The sequence below is a fragment of the Vombatus ursinus genome, unplaced genomic scaffold (assembly GCF_900497805.2).
Source record: "Vombatus ursinus unplaced genomic scaffold, bare-nosed wombat genome assembly UNPS02014793.1, whole genome shotgun sequence".
NCBI classification, from domain to species: Eukaryota; Metazoa; Chordata; class Mammalia; order Diprotodontia; family Vombatidae; genus Vombatus; species Vombatus ursinus.
Genome location: NW_020954571.1, coordinates 19127814 through 19154828, shown reverse-complemented (window position 1 = coordinate 19154828; position 27015 = coordinate 19127814).

The window sequence follows — 27015 nt, the reverse complement described above, 5'->3', positions numbered from 1 at the left end:
AGTGAAATGATCAAAGCAGTATATTGGGAAGGTTACTCTGACAGTGCATAAAGGATGGATTGGAGGAAAGGATAGAGGCAGGACAAGTTTGGAGGCTGTTAGTTTAAGTTAAAGCCCAAAGAGACAAGGACCTGAACTAGTATTCTTAAAATAGAGATACTGTGGATGTATAAACATCAACACTAGGTACCTGTTAGATGGGTACAGTGACTGAGAGAGATGAATCAAAGATTTCTCTAGTGTTATGACCACCATTTAAGCCTGATTTCATCTCCAGCTCCTTCAATTGGGACAATGCCTAGTTACTTCAAACCACCCTCCCTACCCAGACTGTACTCCAGCACATTCTAACTAATCCATACCATACTACCACCACCACAACCACCACCATCACCACCACCACCATCACCACCACCACCACTACCACCACCACCACTACTCCTGCTACTACTACTACTACTACTGCTGCTGCTGCTGCTACTGTAACAGGTAACTAGCTAGCATTTATATGACACCAACTATGTGCCAGGCAATGTGCTGAGTGCTTTACCATAATATCTCATTTGATCCTCATAATGACCCTGGGAGGTAGGTGCTATTATTATCCCCATTTTACAGTTGAGGAAACTGAGGCAAACAGAGATTAAGTGACATGCACAAGGTCATACAGCTAGGATGGGTCTGAGGCTGGATATTGACTCAGGTCTTTATGACTTCAGGTGTAGTGCTCTATCCACTGCACCACCTACCTGACAGAGATGGACTACTAGGAGTTCTTAGCTTGGGGTTTATGAAAATTTTCTTTAAAAATATTGACAACTGTATTTCATTATAATTTGTTTCCTTTGTAATCCTATATATTTATTTTATGCATTTAAAAATATTATTATGAGAAGTGTTTCATGAATTTCACCAAATTGCCAAGGGGGTCCATGAAAAATTGTTGTTAGTTCCTCATTTTCAAAGAAGACCAATGATATGAGGTGATATCTTGACTTGCACCTAAGTGGATTTAAGAGAAGCAGAGTTGCACAAAGTCATCAGCTTCATTCATTCTTCCAGAGTCATTGAAGTCCAGTGGCAGGACAAAAGTCAGGATGACTGGTGATGGCCCAGGATGCAGTGGATGACCTTGGCATCTTCGATGCCTGACCAAACTCTAAGTGTTCCACAGCCCCTACTTCAGCCACCTTTCTGGCTGTTTGAACAAGTTGTTCTCATCCTCTTGGGGAAAGACTTCACATGCTTGGGGCAAATACCCTTCTAACTCACCAAGGTGTTAAGAACCCCAAGACTAGATGATTTCTAGTACCTCTTGCAATTCCAAGTTCTAGGATCTGAAGGAAGCATAGGAGTATTCACTTGCTTCCCTGCTCTCTGACACCAAGCCTAGGAGGTTCATGGAGAAGACTTTTTCATGGCATGTTTTGAAGCATGGCAAGTGTCTCTTGCTACTATGGGTTGGGCATCTGGAATACAAAGGATCTTTAGCTCCACAGCTTTCTAACTCTGAAATGTTATTTAACCTTACCCAAACACCCCAAATACGAAACACAGTTTGAGATTGGCCTTGAGATGATGCTCAGCCTTAGTTGACTGCACTAGCACCTATGACAAAAGAAAGAGGAACTGGGGAAGGGTCTGAGGCAACTGCCTCCTTTAACTTTCTGCCATGTTAACAGCAAGAATCCTTGAAAAAGTAAAATGAAAAGGTCATTCATCATCCATCCCTCACACCTGTATGGAGTTTTTATGTTCTAAAGTTCTCTATTATTTTGTTTGATCTTCCCAGTGGCTCTGGGAAGGAAATGCATCAGGAATGAATAGCCTCTGTCAGCATTTGTCCTGAAAATTCCCATCATTGAGCAACTTGCCCCCAGGGGGGCATTGAGCTAAGTCATGTCAAGGGCTCTTCCAGTCACCCAGTCGTACAACTCTGGAGTCATCTTGATGCTTCATTCTCCCTACACCCTGCCCCCTCACCATGGCCAAGCTTTTGTTGATTTTCCTTGTGCAATATTTTATGCATTTGGCCCCTTCCTTCCATTTACTCCACTAACACTCCAGTTCAGACCCCCATTTCCTTTCATCTACATTGTTGCAATAATCTCTTAATTAGTCTCTCTTCTTTAAGTCTTCATTCTACCTTATCCAACCACATCCAATCAGTTTCCAATTTTTGCTGATTTTACCTGTGTAATATATTACGAATTTGTCCCCTTCCCTCCCTCTATTTCAGCAACACTTTAGCTCAGGCCTTCATCACTTCTTGCCTAGACTGTTGCATTAATCTCCTAGTTGGTCTTCCTTCCTCAAGTCTCTTCTCTCTCCAATCCTTTATCCACATAGCTGCCAAAGTGATGTTCCAAAAGCACATGTCTGACCATATTACTTCCCTATTCAAAAAGCACCTGTAATATCCTGTTGCTTCTAATATCAAATGTAAACTCCTTTGTTTGACACTCCACCTTCAGAAATTCTGCTTTATGGTCCAAATGGCCCTATTTGTTGTTCCCCAAACTCATCCTGTCTCCTGGTCTGTGCTTAGCCTATCCCCATACCTGGAACACTCTCTCCTTATCTTTGCCTCTTAGAATCCCTAGTTCCCTCCAAAGGTCAGTTTCATGGCTGCCTTCTACATAAGGCCTTCCCTGATCATCCCAGCATCCACCCAAAATTACTTTGTATTTATTTACTTATATGTTTGTGGTTTTTCTCTTAGAGAATGTAAGCTCCCTGAAGACAGGGACTATTTCATTTTTGTCTTTGTATACTTAGCCCCTAGTACAGTGCCTAGCACATAAAAATAGTTATTTAATAAATGCTCATTGATTGATCAGATAGTTAGCTCCAAGACTGTGTTTACCAGAACTCAACCACTAAAAGCTTTTCAGAACCATACTAGCTCTCCATTTACCCACTTTTGCACATACCACATTGAGATTCCTGCAGGAGATGAGTTGGCTTCCTGGATTTGGATACCCTCACTCCAGGTTTCTGCATTTTGGATGGTAGCTGTCTGTCTTACCCATAAGGGTAAGTTCCCTAACATTTTCTATTTGGGTATGAGATATCAAAGAGCAAACAGTTAAGAACTGAGCACTCAGATGCCCCCTTAGATTTGATCTGATATTTTAGACAGATTATAAAGTGGACTCAGTGAAAGGCTGTCAAGTGAGTGCAAACTTACCTAACCCAATCTATCTTACCTGGGCTCTGTGCCTAAAAGCAGCTAGATGGCTTAGCTGAGATGGCACAGAGAGAGAGAGTACTTAGAAAGGCCTCAGTTTAAAACTTTTCTCAGATACTTACTAACTGGGTGACCCTGGGCAAGTCATTTAACCTTCCTAAGCCTCAGGTTATTCACCTGTAAAATGAGGATAATGATAGCACTCTGAGATAATGCATGTAAAATCCTATATAAAAGTCAGCTTTTATTGTTATCCCATCCAGTCATTCACCCAGGCACCTTACCATGTTTCTTACTGTGACACCCCCCCATTCCTTCCTCCCTCTTTCCACCTCTTGTTCTGGGAATGGTGATAGAATTGATACTCTCATTGCTTCTAGAAAGGACACAGTGACCGATCAATTCCTGCATTCATTATCTCTATGACTCCTTAGATAAAAATCCCTTCCCCCTATTTATGTTATCTTCTATTAGAATATATACTCCTTGAAGGCAAGGACAGACTTATTTCTACATTTATACTGGGTTAGCACAATTCCTGGCACATAATACAAACTTAATAAAATGCATTTTCATTCATTCATTCACTCAAGAAACCCAGCTGGTTTCAATACCTGCTCCTTCCTATTAAGGAGCTAGTAGAGTCCCTGGTGCTTATCTTTGATGGTCATCTCTATCCCATATTCTCTCTCCCCATGTCAACTGCTCACATGTCCATTTGGCAGATGAAGGAAATGGAGTGGTGGCTTATCTGAGGTCAACCATTGAGTTTACAGTGGAGCCAGAACTCAAACCCCATTCTCCTGTCTCTGAGTCTGGTTTCTTTCCATTGTGCTACCTCGGAACCAGAGTTTGATTCTTAGGCAGAGGAGACAGGCAGGAATGAATGAAAGAAAAAAATCCACATGCCTGAATGATAACTCTGTGTGGATCTCATTTGAACCACTTCTAGATCAAAGCACTGGTTTTTCCTGGTTAGGCTTTTAAAAAAATGACTCTCTGGCTTTCAAAAGAAAATGCTCTGCCGACTTAGACATCAATGACTTTCTTAAAACTCTGTGAATTGCACTATTAACTTTTTTTTTCTTTTTAACTGGGTCCCACTTTTTTTTTTTCTGGAGCACTTCCTTGTGCTTGGAGGTCCTTATAACCACAGGCAGTTTCCCCAGGAGAAAGGGAGGCTCTAACCCCACAGGGCTCACACCCTCCAACCTAGGGCACAAGGTGAAAGAGACAGCCATTTCCCACTCCCCAGTGGTGCCAAATGGATGGAATTCTTTGCTACCAAAGGGAACCACTTTCCCTGGTGAGATTTTCTTTTCCTTTTCTCTGGGTCTCCTGACAGGGTGTTAATGTGACCTACCCACCGAGGGATTAGAAGGTTATTGGGAAGGGAAGGGGGGGAAGGGGGAGTTTGCTGAAAATCTGTTTCATGATGAGAATGCAAGATGTGAGGAGATAGCCTAGAGGAGGAGAGGTGAGAAATAACAAGACTAACACATTTGTTCTCCCTCCTAACTTAGTTGTTTCAAGTGCTTCTAAATACTCCTTTCTCCTACAGAAAAGAAAGAGAGAGAGATAGAGGGGGAGAGAGAGAGAGAGAGAGAAGGTGTGAGAGAGAGAGAGGGTGAGAGAGAGAAAGAGAGAGAGAGAGAGACAGAGAGAGAGAGAGAAAGAGAGAGACAGAGAGAGACAGAGAGAGAGAAAGAGAGAGACAGAGAGAGAGACTATACAAGCAGATGAATCTCTTGCTTTTTTTTTTTCCTTTTTGGAAAGAATATGATCTCAATTCTTTTGTGAGCTTTGAAAGTATGTGAGGGATTTCCCCCCCTGTTGTAAATACGCCAGCGCCTGGGCCTGTACGGCATGTGATCTATAATAAACTTCAAAAGAACACCTTTGACATTTTAGATAACTTGCAAATGATGATGCAGAAAGATCTTTTGCCACTACAAAGAAGGAACAAAAGAACCAACATGAAAGAGAAATCAATAAACATATGGCAATTAATAAAACATTTTCTATGAATACCCTACAAAGAGTTTTACAACAGTATAAAAAGCCAACAGTTGCTTCAATGTGGATTTAAGAAGTCTCAGCTGTTATATTAAGATATCCTTTTTAAGCAAAGCAACGTACGTAAACTAATGGATATGGATTTGGTTGTAAATCCATCGGTTGTGAAGGTACAGATCAAATACAGAAATACTTTGGAATATGACCTGACAAATTTAGCAATGAAAATGTTCATTTTTTCGGGGAACAGAAACGGGAAGTACAGGAGACCTCTTCCCAGACTGATGGAAATCTCTGATGGCTTTGCCAGTCTTCTGCTGCCTTAGAGTTTTTCCCTTGTTCATGTCAGATGTTTGAGTATATGCTTGGACTGATAATCAGCAGGAAGGGAGTTACCAGAAAGAGGCTCCTCTGGCTGATAAAGGAAGACAACCATCATGTTTCTTTAACAACTTTTCAATTCCCTACCTGGGGACTGGGTTGTTCCACTGCTGAGTTTGCAGCCATTTACTATTCCCTAAGACATTATGATCTAATCCCTCGGATTTAGGTTCCAGTCCCAGTTCTGCCGCTGTATAACTTTGGACAAGACTCAATCCTCCTCCTCCTCCTCCTCCTCCTCCTCCTCTTCCTTCTACAGGATGGAAGTCAAGGCCCAGAGAAATTCTGCCTATATACATTCTCTCATGCCACATTGCTTTTAGATGACCCTGGAAGAGAGAGTGAGGCTAATGACTTCCTGTAACTCTGTCTCACTTAAATTCAATCCTTGCACAAGTCACGACATCACCCGTGATGTTATTGGTCCTTTTTGAAAACGAAGGCTGAACAATAGCAACAACAACAATAGCAACAAGGTGCCTTCCATGTCAAACCTTCTATAACTCCGTGAGCTCCTAATGAGCAGGGTGGTCTCTAGTAGAAAAGGCTTAGAGAAAAGCATTAAGAAATGTGGGTTTGAGAAGATTAAATTGATTCAGTATCATTTTTTTATTGATCCCATTTATGGTTGTTCTTGTCTTGTAAACTGCTTAAGTCATGTTTCTTTGTCTCTGAACTGAGTTAGAACATCAGCTGGCCTATAATGAGTTAAGTTTAGAAATATAGTTCTCTTGCTAATCACTGTTTTGTTCTTTCCTCAAATAAATCTGCTATCCTTGAGGGATGAGGTTGGATATCAAGGAGTCTGATCTAATATCTTTACACCACTGAGTTATCCTTCAACGATGTCTGGTTTGTTGTCCAAAGAAGTCTGATCCACTATCTCTAACCTTGCAGGTAGACTCAAACAATCAACATTTCTTAGTCACAGGAGGGACAGAGGGGGTTGTTGCTAATTCCTTATTCCCAATTTCCAACCAATCATATTGTCTGCCATGCCTCAGCTCTGTAACCAATCATACTGATTTCGCCATTCATGATGTCCAGCTCTTGTAACCAATCATAACTTGTTCCCCACTTATGAAGTCCTATTCTTTGTTCTGCACCCCTCACCCCCAAAACCATAAAAGAGAGCTGCTCCTCTCATTTGAGGTCTTAGCTTTGCTGAGGAAACTGAGATCCTGCACTGTAAGGGTAAATTCATGCTTTACTAATAAATTGATCCTGCTCAGAATTTTGTGCCTCAATTTACCTTACTTTGACTGTAACAGGTTCTACTTTTATCTCTGTAACTAATTCACTAGTTTCAGGCCAGTCATTACACCATACCATAAGCCTCAGTTTCCCCAAACAGAGAATGAGAATGATCCCAGCCTGCCTCATTCACAGGGATGTTGTAAGAATGAGCTGAGATATTGGATAAGAAAGCACTTAGGAAAATTAAAAGTAAGTCACTGTAATGGGTTATTATTCACAGCAAGCCCTGCAGGCAGGAGGGTCTCTGAAGACTGAATTCTAGAACAGATGTTGGAGGTGAATGTTAGAAAAGATATCTCAGGAAGTTCCAAACCCCCCACATCTAGCTCAGGAAAGCACAGCAGACATGGCTCCCCAGGGTGTCATTTTCATAGTAAAGATAGCACTTCACATTTCCACAGGTGGTATTTTATATTCTTCATGGCATGCCCACATACATGGTCTTGTTTGATTCTCAAAATAACACTAAGAGGGAAGTCAGACAGGGAATGTTATCCCTATTTAATTGATAGTGAAAGCAAGGCCTGGAGAGGTTAAGTCATTTGTCCAGGACCACACTGCTATCCTGTGGTGGAGCTAAGTGTAGAATGCACCTGAGGGGGTTAAGAAACCATGAAGACTTACTCTGAGTACTCTTCCCTTAGAACTCCATGGTTTATAGGGCCATGGCTTCCTAGAGATGGACACATTGGAGGGTTGCTTTTTCAAAACAGGTTTTTATTGATAGCCTTTGTTTGTACATTATTTGAGTTTCCCCCTTTGTCCTTCCTCTTCCCCCTGCCAGAGAGCTCTCCATACAACAAAGAATTTTTTAAAAAGACAAAAAAATCAACAAAACCAATCAATATATCAAAACAATCTGATATTAGGTGCAGCATTCCACAAGGAGGGTGACTTCTTATTTCTGGAGAGATACCTCATTTTAAGGGCACATTAATTTCCTGGATGAAATTCAGTTTAAGCAAATTATTAAGAAGAAAGGTTTCCCTCTTCTCTCTATTTCAAGCCCTAGCACTTGCATTAACATCTTTTTTTTGAATTAAACATCAATAAAATGGCCTGTCATTAGTGTTTATTCTGAATGTGCTTTTTTAAATTTCATACACTTTCAAGCTCATCCTCCTTCTAATAAGAGCTTCATCTTTCCACTCTGATCTGTCTGCCAGTACCTCCTCCTATCTCCCCAGTGATACGATGGTCCCATCTTTAATTGACAGCACCGGCCCTGTCTAGGGTCTTGCTTTGGCTCACTCTGAAAAATAACAAATGAAACATTTGAAACAATTATTTGGTTGGTTTGGCTAGTCTCTTCCTATGGACGTGCATCATAGATGTGTGTAATAATGATCTTTTCGATATGATGTTCTGGTATTACAATGTAGTCAAATTATACATCTGTCCGTCTGTTTATCTGTCTGTCTATCTATCTATCTGTCTATCTATCTATCTATCTATCTATCTATCTATCTATCTATCTACCTATCTATATCTATCTATCTATATCTATCTATCTATCTACCTATCTATCTATCTATCTCTACCTATCTGTCTATCTATCTATCTATATCTATCTATCTATCTATCTATCTATCTATCTATCTATCTATCTAGCTATCTAGCTATCTATCTCTGCATAGGCCACTATAAGGCATGAAAATAGAAAAGACAGAGAGCTGACTTGAATCAGGAAGATCTTTCAAATTCTGTCTCATACATATTGGTTGTATGACCCTGGGAAAATGACTTAATCTCTCGGTGCTTCAGCTAACTCTCTAAGACTGTAAATTGCAGAAAAGGTGCTAATCTGTATTGGTAGAGAGAGTTTTTTCACTAAAAGCCATCTACACCAATTAGATCACTACTTTAGACTCTTGAAAAAATAGAGAATTTTATATTACATTAATGGAAACACCACAAGATGCCTAGGCCCATAGATCTAAAACCAGAAGAGACCTCAGAGATCACCTACTGCAACCCCATCATTTTACAAATGAGGAAACTGAGGTCCAGAAGACTTGCTCAAAGTCACACAGGTAGTAAGTGATAGAGCTAGGGTTTGAATCTATATTCTCCAAGTCTCTTTCTTTGAGATCACTGCATCTATTAGGATCCCAATGTATCCAATACAAGTTCAGCATGCCAAATAGACTCATAGAATGTTAGAGCCAGAAAAAACTTCACAGATCATCTAATCTAACACCATTTATTCTACAGATCAGGAAACTGAGTCTCAAAGAGGGAAAGGAATTTGCCTCAGCTAGTTTGTGGCAGAGATAGTTCTTCTGACTTAGTCCAATGTTTTTTTTTCCTAGTACATCAAAGCATCAATACAAACAGGTTAAATTTATTGCATGATACGCCTAATAAAAAACAGAATATGGTCAATAACGTCAACCTGTTAATGTGTCATACTGTTTCAAAGGCAATGTATTAGAGCAGACAGAGAGTGGGTCTTGGAACCTAGAAGACTTAGGTTTAAGCTCTGTTTCTGACACATGCTAGTTGTGTGTCCCTGACCAAATCATTTTATATCCCAATGCCTCAGGCAACTTGCTAAGACTATACATTGCAGAATTGTTGCTTATCTACATTGATGGAGTCAATTTCCTTACAAGGAGTTCCTTAAGCCAACGAAATCATAAGGCTTATATCAACTTTCTCTCTCTCCCCCTAAAACAAACAATTTACATTAATGGACAAAATGTAAATAATGATAGGGTCTATCCATGCAAAACCTAGCACAGGCCAAGGAAAGCACAATCAAATAGTTGGTAGAAGGCAATAGCCCCTTCAATTTCCACTATGATGAAATGTTAATAGAACTATAGAATTAGATAATGCAGCCATGCAAGATGGAAATGTGAGAATATCTGAAATAAAGGTATTTCTGCCATACAGTGTGTGTCCTCTCTCTCTCAGTGAATGGGAAGGCAGACACACTTGTCTCATCACCTCTTGTCACCTTCATAACCAAACACTACACAAATTGGGGCTGAGAATAACTCCTAGTTCTATGTGATGGTTCAAAGAGTTTTGTCCTTACCTTGAAATAGTTGATTTCCAGGTGCTTGAGACACATTCTTTCTTTGTACTCTGACCCAACATGAATTCCCTCTTCCAGAAATGAGTCAGGTGATGCCTCAACACATTACCTAGGGGAAAGGGCAGTAAAAATGTTTTCTTTCCCTCAGATTTCCCTTGCCATTTCTCTCAATGCTATTTAGGAAGAGGGTTTCACAGAGAGAGAAACAGGCTAAAGATGTTCTTGGAGCTGGACAAGTTATAGTTTAACTCATAAAATGAGAGCAACAGCTCCAGAGAAGGGGAGAGAAGGGAAACATGGAGATGGGCTGCTGCACCAGGCCACTTGCACCACTAGGGCACTTTATGCCTTGGAATGTGCTCTGGTCATTCTTTCTGGGGAAGCAGGATATAATTTCATAGCACAAAGTATCAAGAATAAACAAGAAAGGAATCTTTGATGACCAAACTTTGATGTGAACTCTTTATCAGTATTGACACATAAAACACTGGATCCCAAGAGTTTCCCTTCTGTCTCTAGGACAGGAAAGGCCAGTAAGGAGGACCCTGAGTCCCATGTCCATGGTGAGCTGGGGTACTCTCTGATGATTATTCAGCCTGCAGAAACAATTCCGATCGTTGTAATTGCTTTGTTGAATTCCTATGTTTCCAGGTGCCTAAAATGCCACTATCAGGGAGCATAGAATCATAGACTTTAAGAATTAGAATGAGCCTCAGAGCCTATCTGAATAAGAATTTCTTCTAGCATATCACTCATAGGTGGTTGTCTGAACTTTACTTGAAGAACTCAAGTGAAGAGAAACTTGTTAATTAGGGCATCTCACTCCAATTTTAGGGTCTCTCAAGCCTTTGGATTAAGCACTACTTATTGTCTGGGTCCCCTTTTAAAATATAACCTTTCCCTCTCTTCCCCCTGGTCTCATCTATTACGTCACTAACATCCTGGTGGAATTTATTCATTTATCCACTAAACATTTATTAAATGGATGTTACGGCTAGAATACCAGACTAGATGTTGGGGGTGATATAAAGTTTATATAAGACAAAAGTCTGTAGTGGATTGATGGTTAGTAAGGCCTGGGTTCAAGTCCTGCTTCTGACACCTACTGGTTGTATGACGAGGAGCAAGTCAGTCACTCAGTGTCTCAGGTAATCTTTTAAGACTCTGAGTTACATACAAATTTCAGATCTAGATTAATCTAGGGAACTGCCATACTAGGAATCTTCCAAGCCAAAAAAATCCACAATCCTTTCCTGAAAAGAAAAGACATGATTTCTACCCTCATAGGGGTCATAACCTAGTAGAGAGAAGAGACACAAAACACATATAATTACAATATGCAATAGTATATGATGGACACATTCAGTGTAGAATATTGTGTATATGGGAGTGTGTTGAAATTCCATTAGAGTCTAGAAAGCAGTAAGAGATGGATAGGCATTCAGCAATCAAAGAGGAGAAAGGGATAGGGGTCAGCAAAGCCATGGAATCAGGACCATACAACATGTCTATCAGGGACAGAGTAGTCCAGTTTGAATGGATCAAGATAAGACTGAACAGATATAGTGGTACCACATTGCAGAGGGCCTTGAGTGCCAGACATTGTGGCTTAACTTTTCTATATAGGCAACAGGGAGCAACTGAGGATTTATAGGTGGACCTTCTTTGTTAGATTCTGGGAGTACCCAACCGGAAAGGCAGACTTTACATGGACAGCAAAAGAAACTTGCAGCTATTGGTATCTGGTACTAGATAATAGATTTAGAAGTGCAAGGACATTTAAGATCACCTAGTCCAACTCCCTCATGTTACAGTTGAAGAAACTGAGGCCTAGAGAATTTAAGTGATTTGTCCAAGGACACACAGATAGGAAGTGGCAGAGCCAGGATTTGAACTCAGATTCTCTGACTTCAAATGTAAAACTCTTCTGAAAGACCTTCAAATATTCTCTTGATCCTGGTGATCTTTGTCTGGTATGGAGGTAGGAAACATAGCCACTGGGTATAGAGGATGAAGTTTATGATGAATGGAACATGGGCTGAGAGTAGGTATTATAGTTGAAGTGAATTGATACAGAAATCAGTATGTGAGATAGAGAGAGAAAAAATAGTAGCAGAGCAAGTGAATGAGTGTGAATGAGCAAGAATATACCTGAATAGGGATCCCTGGCAGTCAAGTGTTGGAACCCAGGCAACTTAAGAGTAAGCTTTGGTTTGAGAGAATGTAAGGTGCCTGTGTATGAATTAGAGGCAGAAGACATGCCTATTGTTTTTCTAAGCCATTGGATAGTGTGCACTTTGGGGCTTAGTCCTTTCCCATCCAGTGACATCAATAATTGGAAAGGAGGAGAGAGTCTTGCTGTTGTTTGGTCGTTTTCAGTCTTGTCCGACTCTTTGTGACCCCATTCGGAGTTTTTGTGGCAATGAAACTGGAGTGGTTTGCCATTTTTTTCTCCAGCTCATTTTATAGATCTGAGGCAAACAGGGTTAAGTGATCACACAATTAGTAAGTGTCTTAGAGCAGATTTGAACTCAGGAAGGTGAGTCTTCCTAACTTCAGGTCTGGGGCTTTATCCACTGTACCACCTAGCTGCCCTGAACAGAGAACCTTAAGAGATACCATATCTGAATGGCACAGTTCTGAGCCATTGACTGGGCATGAGTAGAGGTGTGTCTATAGGACCTTGGACAGGGAGTAAAATTGGTGGGAATAGGTCCATAACATTGTGCTTCCACGTGATGAAATATTTTCTTCCTGAAGCAGCCCAAAGGATTCTGAACCTGAGGTGATAGTGGGAGATAAGTATTGCTGAAAAGGAGAGAGAGTATAATTTAAGACAGACATGTCAAACACAGTCGACTGGCAGCATGTTGCCCCATAACAATCCCAAGTATTACCTGAACCAGATTAAAATGTAACAGGGAAATATTTAACAACAACAAAAAATTGAATACAATAAGATATACATAATACTGATATGTGGTTTTCTAAGTCAATATGTGGTCAGCAGGGATCTTTATATATGACTTTGGGGCCCCTATTTCTTTTTGAGTTTGACACCACTGAGGGAACTGACTCATATATATATATATATATACATATGTATAGATAGATAGATAGATAGATAGATAGATAGATAGATAGATAGATAGATACATAAATAGGAACAAGAGCCATTCCCTAACTGATAAGTGGTCAAAGATATGAATAGATAGTCCTTAAGGAAAGAACTCCAAACTATCAATGATCATTAAAAAAAGCTCTGAATCGCTAATTATAAGAGAAATGCAAATTTAAAACAACTCTGAGGTTCCACTCCACACTCATAAGATTGGGGGGAGAAAGATGACCAGAAAGGGAAATGAAATTGTTGCAGATGTAGGGGGGCAGGCACACTAATTGGAGCTGTAAAATGGCTTAGTCATTCTTTTTTTTTTTAAAGGAAACTAAGTTTTTATTAAGGCATAAGACAACATCTTAGAAAATATTTACCTTTAATAATTTGTTGATAGTTCCCAATTCATAACCAGATTGTATTCAGAAAATTCATTTGTAAAAAAAAAAATTGGAACTCAGAACACTTTCTCATGGAAACTAAATTATAAATGGTGGTGAGGTCCCTAGGCCAGCCCAACAAAACCTCTTTAGAACTCATATTTTAGGTACTAAAGAATGATATTAACACAAGTCTTGTTCCAGGGAAATCACATTTTTTCCCCAGCCTTTTGTAATGAACATTAGTATGTTCCCTTAAAAAGTCTAATTCTGCAAAGTTGAAATGCACCTCACTCTAGCTTTTATATTGAGAACTAAATTTTTCTTTTGTTCACTTGCAGAAGCATTCTTGATTCCAAAGCACAATGGTGTATGCCCACAAGGCCCTCTCTTTAGGATGCCTCTCCAAATTCGAGGTGATACCAGTTCTAAACCCAATGCTGTTGGCTGCCCACCAAAGGCTTGCCCACTACTAATGGCTGAATCACATTAATGGGGTGCATTTCTTGAATTGTAGTAAATGTTTTAGCCATTCTAAAGAACAATTTGGAACTCTACTCCAAAAGTCATTAAACTATGTTTGTCCTTTGAGTCAACTTATATAAGTTGCTACTATAAATAAGTTTATACCTCAAATTGATTAAAGACAAAGGAAAACGATCCATATGCATAAACATATTTCTAATAATTTTTTTGTTGTTGTTGTAGGAAAGAACTGGAAAATAAGGGGGTATTGAACAAATTATGGTATATGACTAAAAGAATATTATTGCACAGAAAGAAATGATAAAAGAGATGGATTCATAGCAACAATGGAAGACTCTGATGCAGAAGGAAATGAACAGAACCAGCAAAACAATTTATACAACAGCAACAATATTGTAAAGAAAAATGTCTATGAATGAAGAGCTCTGATCCATGTAGTGACCAGCCATGACTCCAGAGTACTCATGAGAAAGCATTCTACTCAAAATCTGACAGAGAAGTGATAGATATGAGATTCAAGACAAGATATAAATTTTCAGACATGGCCAATATGTGGATTTGTTTTGACTTTATTTTTCACAAGGGAGAGTATTTTTACAAACTTGAGGGGGGGAGGAAGTATGAATGATAGTGATGTAAAAACAAGTGAAAAATGAAAAAAATAAAGAATGAAAAGTTTAAAGAAGTCATAATAAGCTTTAAAAGTGGCACATTGCATATATTTTATGCTATTACGTGCTTTAAAAAAAGCAATATATTTGTAATATTCTGCTACTTATCTGTGTGACTTTGGGCAAGTTATTTAGCCCCCCTCAGTCTCAGTTTTCTCATCTATAAAATAAGGGTATCTGGCTAGCTAGTCTCCAATGTCCATTCTAGCTCTAAATCTGTGCTCCCATGATCCTAAGTGCATTTGGTAGGAGTGGGCCACTGATGCTTTATGTTGTTAACTTCACAATATTGCCAAGGACCAGTTCTGTCTCTGTGAAGTGAACCTGATTCTCTCCTCTCAGCATGGTGATAGGGACCCAGGTAGGGTTTAGGGTTTAAATGACTGTTTCTTCTGGTATCATTCCTGGATACTGGCCCTAAAATTTTCTCTTAGGAATGGGTAACACAGTTGTCTGTTCAGATTTCAGATGAAGTCTTCATCTGCATCTGGACATCCTGGCCCAAGTCCCAGTTCACATCCCCTGCTCTAGGCCAAGGAGACTGAGGCAAGACTGGTGCCTGAGTCGTGCTGCCCTGAAGGGGTGAACTTGTCAAAGATGCCTAATTTGGTTTCAAAACCAAAGCTAATGTGGCCCCCAACTTTTGAGAAAAGAAAGCACTGAAAATTTGACCCTACTCCTAGGAGAACACAAGGATATATAGCACAGAATTGGCATAAGAACAATAGCTGAGCTGACAGCATCACTGTCATTGTCAATGTATCGCTGCTGCCCAATGGTAAATGGTGTTGGAGACGGGGTTTGTGTTCAGGTATTGGCTGGCTAGACTGAATGGTCTCTGAGGCCACTTCCAGCTCTAAGAGTCTGTGACTTTGTGACTAAGTGATGATAGGATAGTTTAAGATTAAAGAAGTACCATAAGCCAACCTCCATTTTTGGAGTCCAAATTAAATCTAAGTTTATTTTTTTCTCCTTATGATCCCACTGCTATACTAAAACTGTTCTCTCCAAGGTTACCAATGATCTTTTAAGATTTGTATTCATTTTTCTCATGTAACATGAGGCAATATGACATGCACTGTGAATAGAGAGCTGGCCTTGAAGCCAAGAAGCCCTAGGTTCAAGTCTTGCTTCTTATTCATAGCGGGCCATGTGATGCTGGGTGAGCCAGCCTCTATTATAGGAGATAACATAAACCTATATGCAAAATATATATGAAACAAATATAAGATGATTTGGTGGGAATAGGAAATAAAATCAAAACAGCTGGAGGGAATCAGAAAAAGGCCTTCTGCAGGAGGTGGCTGTTTGGGCAGAGCTTTAAAGGAAATTTGGAGTGGAGGTGCCTCATATACTTATATGAGGCAACATGGCATAGATCAGGCCTGCACAACTTGTGACCGGGCAAGCCAAAGGATTTCCTCTGCATACAAAGGATGTCTTCCTCTACCTTTTTCACAAGCCTCCAGAAATCCTTTGGTGTGCTGCAAGCGGCCAGAAAGCTGTAAGTGGCCCGTAGACCACAAGTTGTGTAGGCCTGGTATAGATGGATGAGTACTGTATTTAAAGATGGAGGACCTGGGTTCAAATTCTGGACCTACCACTTACCTCTGTGACCTGGGGGAACAGGGAGGTCTCTTAGTCTGTCTGAGCCTTTGTCTCCTTATCTGCAAAAACAAGTATGTCTCTTTTGTTAAGACACAGCTAATCCTCTCCCTCCCAAATTATCTTGCATTTATCTGCTTTGTAGATATTTGTATTTATTTACTTTATGTTTATGCCGTATATTTATATATGCCCTTGTTGTCTCCCCATTAGAATGCAAACTCCTTGCTAGCAGGAATTGTTTCTTTTTTTTTTTTGTATGGGGGCCCCCAGCACCTGGCACAGTGTCTGGTACATAGTAGGTACTTAATAAACGCTTGGTGATTGATTGATCAATTAGATAGCCTCCAAGATCCCTTTTGGCCCAAAATCTATGACCAAAAGGCCAAGAAGAGACTGAGTCCATGAGGGATGGCCTCCATTCTAGCATCCAGCCTCTATCCCTGGTGGTGCCATTCCAAAACCATTCTAGCGTTTCTGCTGGGTTTGCACTGTTTGCTTCTGAAAAGACTCATAGGGTGGATAGATTTCCTTTCTGGAAAAGCCCTGCCTGATGCTGTGCCAGCCCCAGCTGTAGCCCCTTGCCTGAGGAGGGCCAAGCATCCCCAGCTCCAGTCGGGGAGCACGGCACCTTGCTCAGGCCCTGCCTTTAATTGCTAACAGCGCAGCAGTCTGGCAAAATGCTATTTCAGAGGCGCGCTACTTCTGAAGCTCCTTATTAATCCCAGGTTTTCCCAGAGCCCTGAGCCGGGCTGCAGTCGTCTCCTTCTTCTGAGATCTGGCATGGCTTTGACCGGCTGAATCCCCAAATATGTATCAGTAATCAAAAGGTAGATTTCAGTACAGGGGAACCTGTTTGGAAGAATTCTTCTCATTCCTCCCCTGCTTGTTTTATCTTTGCTTGAGACGTGAATAATTCATGGGGCTCAGTCTGCTTTGCAGTCAAACGCATCCTGTCCACCCCAGCCTGCTCGCCTCTGTGATTTATTATTTAATAATTTGCAGGGCTGCGCTGTTGTAAGGTGAGCATTGTGACTGCTTGCAGAACTGTTACAATCTGGTCTAGTTAGTTGTCCTTTCTTTCTATCTCTCCAAACAGCGCCAGTTATTGATTTATTTTTTTTTTTTACAAACCTCGGCCGTATAATCCCAGGGCTGCTGCTCTCAAAGCTCTTCCTATAAAGGCAAAGTTGGCCCTTCTTCTTGAAAACAAGAAGCCGTGTTTGGATTCACTTTTTTTTTCTTACCAATTGTGTCTTTTCTCCCCTCCTCCTTTTGTGCAGCAGTCGGTGACAATTCGAGGAAGTGCCACTGGCTTCTCTTAAGGATAAAGGCCTAGACGAAAGCCCCTGTGGGGGAGACACATGCTGCTGCTGCTTTTAGTGCCTGAAGAACAAGAACTGGGCCCAGGAAAAACTTTCCCCGGCTTGGAAACTTTTCAAATGTAACCAAAGCACCATGAAAAGAGTGGCTGTTTGCTCCCCTCCTTTCCCCTCTGTTGATAGGGCATTGAATTTCCCAATGATATTATGTCAGAATAAGAACAGAATTTTCCAGGCACCAGATTTCAGCTCTCCAAAAGTTGGAGCAACATGTTTCCTGCATGACTACCAAGAGGGTGGTCAAAGATGATTCTAAGTATGTGTGAAGAAGATGGCTATCCATAGTCCTGAAAAACCCTTCCCACATCCCCAGATCATTGCCCAGCATAGACCCTGAAATTCTATTATTGAAGTCACTTACTCAGTTCTTTGGGTCAAGGAGCTAGAATTCCAGAAGATTTGTTAAAATGCATACATGTTGATGGAAGGAAGGAAGGAAGGAATGAAGAAAGGATGGACAGATGGAAGGAAGGAAGTGTTTTTAAAGCACTGCTATGTGCCAGGCACTGTGCTAAGTGCTTTAACCCACTAACTCCTAAGATTATCTAGCCTCAGGAATCAGAGCTGAAGGGATAGGACATGAAAACATAAGGAATATAGAGCTGGAAGGGATTATAGAGGCCAACTTGTCCAATTCTCTCATTTCATAGAAGAGGAAACTGAGGCTCAGAAAGGTGAAATTCTTGGCTGAGGTCCCACAGATGGTAAATAGCAGGATCAGCATTTGCACTCAGGTCTGACTCAGCTTTTCCATTATATCATTGAGAGGAGATAAGGAGCCAAGGAAAGATCTAGAGCCTAGGGGACTTCCTAGAGACAGGAGAGCTTGTTGAAGTCCTTCAGTGGCAGTGAATGGGGGTAGAGGGCAGGGAAAAGTTGGGCCTTGGGAAAGAGAAAGGAGGAAGAGAATATGGTAGGAGGATCTCAAGATGTCATAATCTACCTCATAATCTTGTCCATGGTTGGTGGACACAGGGCCCAGAATGACATACAGAGGCCTCTATTGAACCTCTGAGTCTGACTATCCTTATTTGACTGTGTGACCATGAACAAGTCATTTATTCTCTTAGACTTTCAGGACACCTGTCTATAAAAAGAGGAGAACATTCCTTGTTCTTTTCTGTCCCTTTGTTGTCCACTTATGAGATTCCCATACCTAACTATTCTGATGGCTATGATCTCAGATCTTATCCATCAAGGTGCTGTGTTCACTGGTGTTGATAAAAACCTCTTCATGTCTTCTCAGTCTCTGAGATTGCTATCCATTTCCTTCCACAGATCTTTTATAAAGGATCCACAGGGTTAGAGGCCTCTTGGGTCTTCTTAATAGAAAAGCCCATCCATACAAATTGCCTCCATTTTCCCACCTCCCATTGGGCCTTAGGATCACACTGCTACAATGAAGTTGCTCTCTCCAAGGTTACCAATGATCTTTTATTGTTAAATCCAGTAGCCTTTTTTTATTCCTCATGTTTATCAACTGATCCCCCTTTTCTTCTTCTTTTTTTTTTTTTGGCGAGGCAGTGGGGTTAAGTGACTTGTCCAGGGTCACACAGCTAGTAAGTGTTACGTGTCTGAGGCCGGATTTGAACTCAGGTCCTCCTGACTCCAGGGTTGGTGCTCTATCTACTGTGCCACCTAGCTGCCCCTCCCCTTTTTCTGCATACTCTCTCTTCCCCTTGTATTTGTGATGCTATTCTCTTCTGATTCTCCTGTTACCTGTCTGACCACTCCTCAGTCTCATTTGGAGGGTTATCATCCAAGACCAACCCCAGCTGTAGATATTTCTCTATCCTGGTCTCTATTTTCATCTCTCTCTATACCCTTTCTTTTGGTCATCTCATCAGTTCCCTTGGGTTTAATTATCATCTATATTAAGATGACTTGATAATCATCACATCCACATTTCAATTTCACTCACTGTCCTGACTTCTATTTCCACAATACCAGGTGCCTTCTGGCTATCCCAACTAGATGTTCCAAAGACACCTCAAATTCAGCGTGTCCAAAATAGAACTCACCAAGCCCTGAACCCTCCCTTCCCCCAGACTCCCTCATTCCTACTGTAAAGGGCACCACAATCCTTCACCTTTGAGCCAACCTAATCTCTTCCTCATACTGCTATATCCAAAAAATTGCCAGGGGTTGTTGATACTACATCCACAATATATGTTTCCATTCTTTCTACTCACATAGCAACTATTCTCACCTGCACTATTACAATGGCCTAATGGACTTCCTGTCCCTACCTTTCATATCCCTGCTTTCAACTCTCCAATCTATTCTCTATATCAGAGGTGTCAAACTCAAATAGTACATAAGGATTGCTGTGGGCTGCATATTGACTTAGTTTTAAAATGTGATGTTATCTCTGTTTTAGTGTGTTTTTATTTATTTTGTTAAATATTTCCCAATTACATTTTAATCTGGTTCAGACTGCACTACGAAGTATTGTAGACCTCATGGTCACTTCTGACATTTCTGCTCTACCTGGCTGTCAAAAGGACATTCCTAAGACATACTCTGATTGTGTCATTATTCCCCTAAAGAATCTTCAGTGGCTCCATAGAGAACAAAATTCACACTCCACAGACTGGCATTTAAAGCTCTTTGCAATATGGCTGCACTCTATCGCAATACTGTGATGTTTCACATTATTCTTTCATATAGCATCCATTTCAGACAATTGTACCTACTTGTTGCTCCCTGAATATAACTTTAGTACACAAGTTGTCCCTCATTCTTTACTCTTTCTCTTCCCTTCCTGACCATCTTTAAACAATGTTGCCTACTCTCCCGCCATCATGTTCATCTCCTCCCCATTGCTGACTGTGGATTCCATGCCTGGAAACACCCTGGGCTCTGATGGATTAATTCTCACCTTATCTTGCCCTATCTTGGTTCTCTTCTCACTTTCCAGCTTCTTCCAAATGATACCTTCACACATTTATCCCACATCCTCCCCCTTTCCAACTTCCCTTAATGTGTTATCTCACCACTTTAGAATATAAGCTCTTTGAGGGCAGTTGCTGTTTTACTTGCTTGTATCTGTTTTCTTAGTAGCATAGTGTCTAGCATATAGTAAGCACTTAAATTCTTTTCTTTCTTTCCTTCCTTCCTTCCTTCTTCCCTCCCTCCCTCCTCCTTTCCTCTCTCTCTCTCTCTCTCTCTCTCTCTCTCTCATTCTTCTACTCAGAATATTTTCAAGGCCTATCTCAGATGCCACCTACCATAAGAAGTTTTTCCCCCCTCATCCTCCTACTTAGGGCTCTCTTATTTTCAAATTCCATTCTTTTTGTTTGTTTATTTAAAAGTTACATCCCCTTCCAGTAGAATGCAAGCTCCTTGAGAGTGAGAGCAGTTTTTTTATTTGAATCTCCAATGCTTAGAACAGCTTAAAACTGCTAATTGAGTTAATGAATGACCATCACCATTTCTTCAAAGAGTTTCATACAAAAACCTCAACAGTGAGGTCCAAGAGTCCAGAAACCACCTCAGACAGCAAATGCTGAAATACCTTTGCCAAGAGAATAGGCATAACAGTCAAGTACAACATTTCCTAAGGGTGTGAGCTCATTTGCAAAATATTACAGAGGAGAAGAATAGAAAATTAAAAGCAGTATCCCCTCAAAAAACTTTGCAAAGCAGTTGAGGAGAAAGTGAATTTGCAGAAAGTTTGGTGTGAGATGCAGTTAAGCTAGTTGCTCCCCAGAACATTAGTAGGGAGAGCTAGAAGGAAGATCACAAGTGTGAAACAGAATGGATCTGTTGGTGTTTCTATAGGAGGATAATGTGGTGATAGAAGCAGAGTGTTGCACTTGGAACCAGGAAGACCTTGGCTCAAATTCTGCCTCTGATATGTATTACTTGTGTGGCCAGGGGAAAATAACTTAACCTCTCTGGGAGTCAGTTTCCTCATCGGTAAAATGGGGGAATAAAATAATACCTGCCTTACAGAATTCAAATAAATTATGTCAAGTGGTTCATATATTTTCAAGTGTCATATAAATCTTAGCTACTCTTATTTTGGTGATAGAATTTCATCAGTGAGAGTTTCTAACATGTGACAAAAATGTCTTCATAAAAAGATGCTATGGTGAAAATTGTAATACCTATCTTCTTCAGTATGAATTTAAGAGATAAGATTGCAGTGACTCAGTTTTTATGGGTGAGGGAGTTCGGCATCTGCATATATTTTAAGAAAGGGATGGGACTTCTAGCATATTCCACAGACACTGTGGTGGGACAAGAAAGCCAACTTGTGACCTTGTCACCATTCAGTAGGTTTGAGCTTTAAGTGGGGGGCACATGAGGGAGTCCAGTGTACCAATCAGTGTCACTCCACAGACTCTGAACTAATTCTTCCCACTCTTTCCACAATCACCTTCAGACCCCAGTTCTTTCTCCCCTCAGCTTCACTCCTCAGTCCTTCTGCCAGCCCAGTGTCTCTGCCTTAGTGATTTCAGCTGGCTCAAAAGAGGTATCTGAGAGCTCCATGCTAGACCTGGCTTCTGTAGGATGAGAGGACATGATGTACTCCAGCAATCTAGCCATTGCTCCTTATCTCCAAACCAGTGGTTGAATGGAGCAACCTTGTGATTGCCACTTGAAGGAGAAAAAGGAAACAATGCTGATCTTTCCAAAGGAAATAATTAATTCAGTGACTGTCTATTGGGTCTCCTCTTTCACTGGGTGGAATTCCACTAAGAGGCCAGAGGGGATGTGACATAGATTCATGACACACCTACCTTCAATTTAATTCAGTTCAATTCAATAAACTTTTTAAAAATACTATATAAGTTCAAGGCTGTGTGCTATGACCTGGGAATATAAAGATAGAAAATGACATAGTCCCTACTATCCTATATGTAAGGATATTTCATAAACACAGAGAGAAAAGATCACTTTCAATTGGTAAAGGTGGGGTGAGTCATGTAAAGCTTCATGGAAAAGATGACATCTGCGTTGACCCTTAAAAGAATCAAGAGGTTTCAACAGTCAGAGACTTCAGGAATGGAGGAGAGGCATTCTTTATAGACGTGGGGACAGAATGAATAAAGATACAAGAGGTCTTATGACTTATGGCTATAGGTCATCCAACTTGTCTGGAACATTGAGTAGGTGAAACTCAAAGGCTTCATTGAGAAAATTACACCTCAGACTTGAGGTAAAAAGGTTTCAATAGGTATAAATGAGAAGATACTGTGTTCTAGGCTTCAGGGCTGGGCTGTGCAAATACTCATAGATGAGAAATGTCTGGATATGATTGGGAAATAGTTTGGACTATAGAGAACAGAGAAAGGAATGGATAGAGTCAGATGACATTGCAGATAAAGTAACTTGGATCAAATCTTGCTTTAGTCATTTACCAGCTGAATTGCCATGGTCAAGTCACTTAACCTCTCTTGGCCTTAGTTTCTTCGTGTATAGAATGGTGATAATGGTCACACCTCTTTCACAGGGTTGTTTTGAGGATTAAATGAAATAACATATATAAAATGCTATATAAATTCTAATTCATAGTAGGTCACACAAATTTATACAACTATGAGAAAGAAAATGAAAATTTGGAATATCATATATCAAAAAACAAAAACTTTCAAGTAAGAATAACTTATCCTTTAAAGTAGAAAGTAATCCTGCAGGGGGAAAAAGTTGATTTTTAGTGGTATCAATGACTTCAACCATTTCAGCATCTGCATATGTTTTAAGAAAGGAGTAGGACTTCTAGCATACTCCACAGACACTGTGGGCCTTCTCATTAGATTCTAAATGGGTTCTCCTTCCCCCAGGATCTTTGAAGGTATATTGGTATGGGGTGTGAGTGTGTGTGGTGCTCTTTTCTCATCATAAACTGTGAAAGCAACTCTTCTGGTTCTGAATGTATTCAAATTCCTGTGAGAATTGGAAAATGGGGAGATTTGGTGGGTAATTTTGAAGAAATGGATGAATTCCAGGAGGACAGAAAGACCAACGTTTTGCCTCCATATCACCCAAATTACCTATCCTTTCCCTCTTTTGTAGCTAAACTGCATTCTCTTCCATTATCCCAGCATATTCCTCATCTATGGGTAAAGTTTATTTTTTTAACCTAATAAGTATTTTTTTCCAGTTACATGCAAAGATAGTTTTCAACATTCATTTTTGTAAGATTTTGCGTTCTAATTTTTTCTTTGCTCCCTCCCTTCCCTGCCCCCTCCCCAAGACAGCAAGCAATCTGATATAGGTTATACATGTACAATCAGGTTAAACATATTTCCACATTAGTTGTGTTATGAAAGAAGAATCAAAACAAAGGAGAAAACCCATAAAAAAGAAAATAAAACAAAAGAAGTGAAAATAGTATGCTTCAATCTGCATTCAGACTCCATAGTTTTTTCTCTGGAGGCAGATAGCATTTTCCATCATGAATCTTTTGGAATTGTCTTGGATCATTTCATTCCTGAGAAGAGCTAAGTCTATCATAGTTGATCATTACATGATGTTGTTGTTGCTGTCTACAATATTTTCTTGGTTCTGCTCACTTCATTTAGCACCAGTTTATGTAAATCTTTCCAGGTTTTTCTGAAATCAATAGTATTCCATTGCATTCATATACCCACAACTTGTTTAGCCATTCCCCATTTGACAGGCATCCCTTCGATTTCTAATTCTTTGCTACCACAAAAAGAGCTGCTATAAATATTTTTGTACTTGTGGGTCCTTTTCCCATTTTTATGATCTCTTTGGGATACAGACCTAGTAGTGGCATTGCTGGATCAAAAGGTATGCACAGTTTTATAGCCCTTTGAGCATAGTTCTAAATTGCTCTCCAGAATGGTTGGATCGGTTTACAACTCCACCAACAATGCATTAGTGTTCCAATTTTCTGTGGGTAAACTTTATATAGGAGCATGTTTTGTGAACACAAGCTTTGGAAGAGCAAGGCCATTGATGTTGGGTGTTCTTGGCCTTCCCCTGTCTCAGGTTCAAAGTCCTGTTTTCATCTGTTCTGTCAGACTGCACAACAGCCTTAATCTTTGTCACATAAATAATTCCCATCAATTATCGGGAAACTCCAGAAAGACTGAATGTTGGACTTGATTGAGTTTTAATCTCTAAATTCAAAGTTAAATAAAGGTCTTAGGTGTATTATCTGTTTTTGACAAAATAGAGGATTCATAGTGTGGTATTTCTTCCTCTGACTTTCAAGTGGCTGATTTTCCTGGGTTCAGGATCTCACGGGCGACCCCGTTACCAGACTGGCAATTTGACAATTAACCAACATTGTTCTAGAAGGAAGCTACTAACGGATCTGACATGAGCTTGAAGGCTTCGTACCAGGTGCCCATGAGATTGACAAATCTATTATGGATGCCACACATCACAGATAAATATTTCAATGCCAATAAATAAAGTATGCTGAAGGTTTCTCTTGATGAATGACTTTTCACAGTTCGTCACACACAATAGTTTTCTGGCTCCTCAGCGGCCTCCACTCCTGTCCAAAGTTGGGTGTCCCTGTGGGATTCCAGTAGTGGCAGCAGCCAGGTTACATTGTGCTTTCAATTTGGAGGTACAAAGAACCAATTAATCAGACTCCGTCAAAGAGGATGTAAGATCCCTCTTTGGTGCATTAAGCACTATGTGGGCATTGTAAGGCAGACTGCTTTTGTTGTGTGTTCCACCGTGATTACTGTACAATGTGCTAGCTTGTCTCACTTAATGACTTCCTCTCCTGCTTTCCCTGCATGCCGTTATCCTCCCCACCCCACTCCCAGCACAGCCTCCCTCCTCAAAGATTCTAGAATGTCAGTCATGTTGTTGGGTTGCATACCACTCCTCTTCTTCCACTTTCCCCCAACTGCTCTGTAATGCTGCGTCAGTAATAATAACAACCCCTCCTGTTTTGGTATTGTGAAGAGCATAATAAACTACTAATAGCTCATGTTCTTATAGTGCTTTGATGTATGTGGCATCTTTTCCTCACAATAATATGACACAGGCAGTGAATGCATTATCATCTCCATTTGAAAGATGAGAAGATTGAAGCCCAGAGAGGTTAAGTGATTTACTCAAAGTCACACAGCTTACAAGAATCACTTCTTACCCAAAGTCCTACATGTGTTCCACTACAGCTTGCTTGATCATTATTATAACCCTATGAGGGCAGCAAGGTGACATAGTGGATAGAGGACCAGGCCTGGAGTCAAGAAGACTTGAGTTCAAATCTGGCCTCAGATACTTACTAGCTGTGTGACCCTGGGCAAGTTGCTTAACCCTGTTTGCCTCAGTTTCCTCATCTGTAAAATGAGCTGGAAAAGGAAATGGCAAACCACTCCAGTACTTTTTGCTGAGAAAATGGGGTCATGAAGAACTGGATATGATTAAAACGACTGAACAACAACATACAACCCTATGAAGTAGACAGAGCCAGTATTATTATCCTCATTACAGGGGAGGAATCCAAGACTATGAGAAATGAAGTAATTTAGAATCACACACTCCCAGAATTGGATATACCCTCAAAGGTCACGTAGTCTGACCTTATCCAAAGTCACTCAAGTGGCCAGCTGGGAGGCAGCAAGGTATAATCGAAAAGTCTCTTGGAATCAGAAACCCTGGGTTTGAATCCTCTTTCTCTTATTTACTACCCATGAGTCATCTCTGGGCCTCCATCTCCTTAACTGGAAAGCCTTGAGGCTGGACTGGATCTCCTTTGATGTCTGTCCAGCTCTTTATCTGTAATTCTATGATTCCCATGGTTTATCATCTTATGGAGTAGGCGGGAATCCACCCCAGATCCCCTAACTGTGTGGTCATGACTTCTTCACTGTACCATGACCCCAGCCTATTAGAAAAAGGGTTTCTGGTTGGGTTCAGTGCTTGCCCCAAAGAGTCTTTCTTTTACCTCCTTTGCCATCTAGCTTGCATTTTATTGATTTGGAATACGAGGTCTTTGAAGGTACATTTCATGCCATCTTAAATCTATGCATCTCCAGCACCTTGTACAGAGCTTTATATAAAGTAGATGCTTAAGACACATTTGTTTAACTGAATTAAATAGGGTATGTATGGGGTGGGGGACGATCTCCTAAATTGTTTCTCTATTGACTCTTCCTAACTTTTATGGACATTTAATAGCTGTGTGACCTTGTGCAAATCACAAGACCTCTCTGGATATCAGTTTCCTTATTTGTGAAATGGGAATAACAACAAATAGCATCTACCTCAGAGAGTTATTGTAAGAATCAGATGAGAAAATATATGTAAAATACTTTGCCAATCTTGAAAAAGAGCAACGTAAATATTAAACCTTATTCTTACATGTTCATACAATCCCCATTGATGATGAGGCTTGAATGACTTCGTAGTTTTACACTCTAATTATGAAAGTCTTTCTTGCTCCTCTGTGTTAATTAAATGACAGTGGAAAGGTCTATAGACCAGGGCTCTAGTCTTAACATTGTCACTCACTAATCTCATGACCATAGGTATATGCAGCACATT